General features: G+C 39.1%; 1 long non-coding RNA gene across 1 annotated transcript; it reads left to right on the top strand.

Annotated features, from left to right (window-relative positions):
- The first annotated feature begins 444 nt into the window (after positions 1–444).
- LOC117214628 lies at positions 445–2,463 on the top strand. The gene is made up of 5 exons (XR_004488911.1): positions 445–481; positions 751–850; positions 995–1,052; positions 2,087–2,139; positions 2,446–2,463. It is a non-coding gene; the product is annotated as an uncharacterized LOC117214628 (long non-coding RNA).
- Positions 2,464–6,774: the final 4,311 nt, after the last annotated feature.

A 6,774-nucleotide genomic window follows, 5' to 3' on the forward strand; every position in this document is an offset into this window, starting at 1 on the left:
AAAGCACTAACGATCGCAAACTAATTTATCACTACCGGCATCAGGACCTCCTTCGCATGACGTTAGACCATCCTCGAATTAACCCTATCTCTTGAAGTAAGTACCTCCTTATATATCAATAGTTAACCATTAAATAAATTAAATCAGTAAGTAAGCAACCCACTTAATATCACAACCTCTTAAAGTAAGTACATCCCTTATAATACTATAGACAAAAACCAAACTCCATACTTTTATATCACTAGTCAATTATTAAAACATAATAACTATACCTAATACATAGTCACCTATTATAGTAAAATAGCCTAATATATAATAAATCTCGTAGTACCATATTAATAGTACATTAATAAATAAAATAGATATTATATGATAATGAGGTCCACTTACTAAATGATCATTCAAATCTACTTTCAGATATCGAAAAATCTCGCTCACCTAGCACTACACCAGCCAAGGCTTACCTCTCAAGTAAGAATAAGTACGTAAAGCAACTAAGTACATACTGCATACATGCTTACAACGAAGTAATAATTAATAATACACACAAACATTGATAGATATATGGAAAGTTAAAGCCTTATTCTCTAGTCAATTATTAATAACACAATTTAATCGTACAACTCTAAAATCAAAAGTCGATTATAATAACAGTATCCTAATAAATAAGTAAAAATACTCTACACTCCATAATATCTACTCAATGTCAATTAATATAATAATATAATTAAAATAAACTCCTCTTCGCAGGATAATTCTTCATTCTACTTTCTAAGATCAGCTCCTTTTTTGCTCCTCAACACATTCATCACCCAATTCTCTGCCTCGTAGGAGCACGCACCTATTAGAAGTAAGTACATCATTCCTAGTACATCTATTTGAATAGACAAAATAAATATAAAGCATAAAGCGTAACATAACAATCACTTAGTCAAAATCAAACAAGAGAATATAATAATCCTCTTAACAAAACTAACTCGAGGCCTGCTTACAGGCATCAAAACCTCCTTCGCTAGACACATGCCATCATCAATTTATCACTATCACTCAAAGTAAGTACCTCATATACATAAATACATAAAATATAAATTTATTGTCATTATATAGTAAGTAGAATCAAACATATATGTCGGAGATGAAAGGACACCGGAGCCTTCCCTCTGGAACTTCGGGAAAATCCGTAAAATTGTAATTAAAGTTTACAGTCGTAATTAAACAATCTGCTGTCATCCTGCCCAATTGTACTTGTTTGCGATTTGTGATAATAAACTTGGGCTCAAGGCGACCACCAGTCGCCGAACGTAGCCGCGGTCAACGGGACGGGCGCTTCGCCTAACAAAGGTGTGGAGTTATAGTATGACCCTCATTAAAAGAAATACCAATAGAGGTACGTGACAGTAAAACATTCCAACGGTTCCTTCGGACAATGAATACCTGATGTTGAGGCACGTACACAGCACAAATCCAGTTAGCCCGAGGACCCGCTACAAAACCTGGGTTTTTCCGGCAATTAAGATTTTCCAAACGGACAGACAGTCTTTGTCCCAAACTGACCAATTGACAGCGACGTCAATTTCCCTTACTTTCGGAACGAGGGCTATCCTCGACAAATCCGATGGTCTCGTGTCCTTAGACACACCCCATCATAGTTTTCCTCTGTGGCATCATTGGAACGAAAATTCATTCTTTCCTGAGATCCCACCGACGAAGGGAGCAGCGCCTGACGATCAGTGAGTTTGAGTTAGAGCAAGTATATCTTTCATCCCGTTGACCGTGGATTCGTCATCGAACCTAAGACCAACGTCACTAACATCACAAGTGCCCAACCACCGCTGTTGATTGTCGAATCGGTAATGTCCATACTCTTAGCATCAGGCCGTATCTTCGTTATCACACAACGATGGCCAACTCCAAGGGAGGTCTATCAAACGCCCACAACCCTGTTCCTGACTGTTCTCCGACATATAAACACTAAATATAAACTAACTCTCTCTACAAATCAAGTAACAATGGTCCATTATTAAAATGAGCATAGATATCCTAGCGAGATCCACTTCATGAATAATAATTCAAAGTCAATTTTTAGATATCAAAAACCTCGTTCCCTAAACACTACGCAAGCCAAGACTTACCTCTCAAGTAAGTACATTAGTAAAAGCAAGTAAGTACCTCCTTCATATATGCTTACAACCAAGTAATAATTAATAAAACACATAAACATTGATAGATATATGGAGAGTTAAAAACCTCCTTCTGTAGTCGATATTAGTAAACAATTAATCGTATAAACTCTATAGTCAATTACAATAAACTATCTGCTGTTAAATAGGTAAAAAATGCTAAACTTCATCGTACCTGCACAATGTTTATTGCCATAATAATAATATTACTATTATAAAATTAATATAACTTTAATATAATTTAATATAAAACTCCACTTCTCAGGATATCCTGTTCTACCTCCTAAAATCGAAACCTTCTTCACACATCACCGCACTTCGCCCAAGTCTTACCTCGTAGGGGTACACACCTATTAAGAGTAAGTACATCCTTTCCTATTGACATGTCGAGTCACGATCCGAGTCCGGGCTCGAGTCGCTATCACGGTGAGGACTTGGGGTAGGTAATGATTCTTCACTGAAGCTATCCATCTTCTTAGACCACGGAAGTGACTTTTATTGACACAAACAAAAAGGTTACAGAGTTGACGCAAACTGACGATGATCACACACTTGCAACACTAGTGACAATGGTCTTAGGTTCACTAACAAATACGCAGCCAACGGGATGGTAGGTGTACGTACTCTATGTCAGATTCTTTGGTGATATTCACTGACCGTAAGGTGTCAACCTTCTCGTCGATGAGATCGCAAGCGAGAGAGTGAGTTTCCGTCCCGATGATGCCACAAAGAAGAACTATAATGGGGTGTGTCTAAGGACACGAGATCATCGGATTCGTCGAGAAAAGCCTTCGTTCGGAAAGTAAGGGAAATTGGCATTGCTGCTAATTGGTCAATCTCCCTATCGGTGGTTAGAAAAAGATGCTAGCCGCCCTCGAGGGAAAGTTGCTAGTGGGAGACGCCGCTCGTTGAAAAATAGGTCTCCCCTATTTTCCCGTAGGTGGGACAAAGACTGTTTGTCTGTTTGAAGGACTTTAGTTAGCTAAATCTTAAGATTTATAACGGGCCCTCAGGCTAGCTGAACATGTACTGCGGAGACGCATCGACATCTGGCAGTCATCTTACTCGAAGAATAGGGTCTGCGTGTGGCGAGTTACGGGACAGAGACCGTTGGAATGTTTATTGCCGTGTGTTACAACTATTTCATTTTTAAAGAGAGCTATACAATTACTCCATGCTTTTATTAGACAAAGCGTTCATCCCGTGACCGCGGCTACGTTCGGCGACTAGCTGTCGCCTCGAGCACAAGCTCACTATCATAACAATTACAATCGGATTGAATAACTACAATTGTTTAATTCCAGCTATAGTAGACTCTAGGTTACAATGTTGCGAGATTATCCAAAATTCCAAAGGCTCCGGTGTTCTTTCATCTCGATAACCCTCTTGTACGCACGCTTGTTGTCAACCGACCCCACCAGATTCTTCTAACAGCTTCGAATCGTCTTTGTCTCAACTGATACCTGGACGCCCTCTGACGCTTACACACACATTCACATGTACAGTGTAAATGTATCATCTACCTAACAGTAGTAAAATTTATTGTACGAATCCAAAATAGTGAGGGTTCAGAGTGCTATAATAAAAAAGATATCGAGCGCTAATTTGGAAAGGTTTTTATGCTGAGGTTTTAGTCCCCCTGTAGGTATTATCCCCGAGTGTATATCAGAGACGGCTATTCCGTTACTATCTGGTTATTGTATCGATAGCTGTGGCATGCTGTATGTTTTGTCCACCCTATTACTGCTTCTCAACATGTGACATTACTGAGCGTGTAACACTAGCGCATCCGATACCAGGCGGGCCCGTCAGCCTCGCGGTAGACGCATCCAATTACGCCATAGGAGCAGTACTACAACAACGCGTAAACGACAAATGGCAGTCGTTAAGATTTGTTACAAAATCCTTGACCTCCGCGCAGCGAAAAAATATAGAGCATATGACCGCAAACTTCTTGCTCTGTACACCGCAGTTAAACGTTTTAGAAACCCCTCATGTGCGCGTTCAATCAATATCTACACAAATGTTCACCGCGACAATTTCGCCATCTTGACTACATTGGACAGTTCACGACCGACATCTGATACATTAAAGGTTTGGACAATAATGTAGCCGACGCTCTATCTCGCATCGAAGCGATAGGGAAATCTGTGGACCATAAAACTCTCGCCGCAGCGCAAGAAAACGACACCGAGCTGCGCAACATCATCAAGTCCGATACATCCGCATTACAATTAAGGAAGATACGTTTTCCTGATTACGACGTATCAGGCGATATTGTACGACCGCTTGTATTGAAACCCTTGCGGCACAGCGTATATAATTCGCTCCATCCGGGACTTTCCCATCCTGGGATACGCGCCACGCAAAACCTGGAGACGACGCATTTCGTCCGACCGTCAATAAACAAAATGGTCGAAACTGGTCACGACAATGCCTGGCAGCCTATGGTCCACGTACCGTCATTCCGGTCCTCAATAAACCTAAGGACCCACCATAAACCTTAACTTTTTAGTTTAACTGTTAGCACATGTTTTCAAGTTAATGTGCTTATCCGGAAGGATTTTCTAATCCTATAAGTGTTTCGGTTTATGGCTGGTTCTTAGACAAGTCGTCAGGTTTATTAGACGCTATTAAAAATTACGGAGAGAGCGGGTAGTCACCTAATGGGAAAAACGAATGTTTGTCTAACGACAAAGCTGGTTTTTCCCATGAACAAGGTCACCCATGAGCCACGTTGGTAGGAGGCTTCTTCCTCATACCTTTATGCATTAACGTGGGTTATAATCAAGCAGCATCGCGGACCGTTACCCTCACTTTTCATAACGAAAAGTGTGAAGAACGAATCCCCTTCCTTCGTTCAAAAAATACCTACAAACCGAGCTTTCCTCCGTAATTACATGAGAGCGGAAGTTCAGTTAACTCTCCATTCTAACATACTCAACATCTCAAGACTTCGTCGACGACAACATATCTACCAGGACGCGAGCTCTGTCTTTAGATCAATCATCGTCTCTACACTGATTCTCTCATCTAAGAGCAATCCATTTATTCTTCACTTACCTCTTACGCATCGGCGTTATTATCTTGTGTAAAGTTGTTGGAAATACATACTTTATAACCCTGTTAATCGCAGCGTTATACAACCTCAACCACCCCTATTATCTCAATGGAAATCAGGGGATCGATCTGTTCGCGGCATCGATTATTACAATCGTAACGGGAATTTACGACTTCCGTTGACGCATTTCCTAGCAAAAGCGTCTCCCCACGACTGGTCGAAAATACAGTATGCTTGTGCGAATTTCAACAAAATTGCAATGGGTTACAATGGATTACAAAGGGGGAGGGAAGTGCAATGAATTATTACGATAAATTGTAAGGGGTGTGAAGTGGGATGAGGTGATAGGAGAATTGGTGTGAGTGGAATAGTATTAAGTGAATATCAGGGTGTATGATACATGGCTCCATCAAGCGGCGGTATTAGGCGGGGGGGGGGCGGTGTATCGCTCACACCAATTCCCGGGCCCCTTTCAATCGCAGCCGGGGCGGTCATCGTGGAGGTTTTAGTCGGCTGGAGTCCGGCACTACCACGCCGCTTTTCCCCAGAAGCGACCTGGTGTCAGTGCGGATTTCCTCCACGTTAATAAAAAAAAAGGGTGTATATTACAAGGGAGTCGACGTGGATTATGATCGAGTGAGTGAGTTACAATATGTTTGGGTATAATTAAATGGTAATATCTTCGCTGAACAAAAATAAATGGAATAATTGGAGGATCTAATGTTAAATGTGAGAGAAACAAGAAGTGTAATGCTCGATAATCGTGGCGTGATGAGTCATAGATGAACAATATCAAAGAATATAAAGCAATAAATTATTGAATTATTGAATTAAAATATGAAGAGGAGTTGGTAAAGTCGAGTATCTATAGAAAATGCAATTACGAATCTCAATTTAAATGATAAAACTTTAAAAGGAAATAAAATTAGAATTGAATTAGAAGAAGCCAGAGTTCAATAAAATATAATAAAGAGTGGTAATATAATGAAGGAGTATTACGTAGAATACTACATAATATAATTGAAGAACTATATAAATATAAAGTTTTAAGAAGAAATTTATTTTCAACCTTAAGTAATTTAAATACGATAGCTTAGGATAAATATGTTTGGAACTATAATGACTCATCAGATAAAGTCAGTTCATAATGGAAAACAGTGAAAGAATTAGAGAGTGGAATTAGAAAGAAAGGAATTAATAGGAAACAGTAGATAATTTAAAAAGTAATAAATTAATGTATATAACGTATTAGTAAATGTTTAATATGCGTGAGTACGTTGTTGTAGATAATTCGAAAGGACGTTGGTTGTTCGCATTTATTGATGAGTTATTATAGCTTCATAACTACAAATTAATTAATTAATTAATTACAAACTATTAAATTAATGGTTAAGAATGGAAAGATTAAAAACGCCTTTAATAACAATAACTCATCACGCTAAGTCTGTTTATCGTGTTTTGTTTTTGTTTTAGTCGTTGTTTATTTTACTTTTAATTGAATAACGAGAATGGTTTTGTATTAATTGACAACGC

Source organism: Bombus bifarius, unplaced genomic scaffold, assembly GCF_011952205.1.
Source record: "Bombus bifarius isolate JDL3187 unplaced genomic scaffold, Bbif_JDL3187 scf7180000009235_frag, whole genome shotgun sequence".
Taxonomy (NCBI): domain Eukaryota; kingdom Metazoa; phylum Arthropoda; class Insecta; order Hymenoptera; family Apidae; genus Bombus; species Bombus bifarius.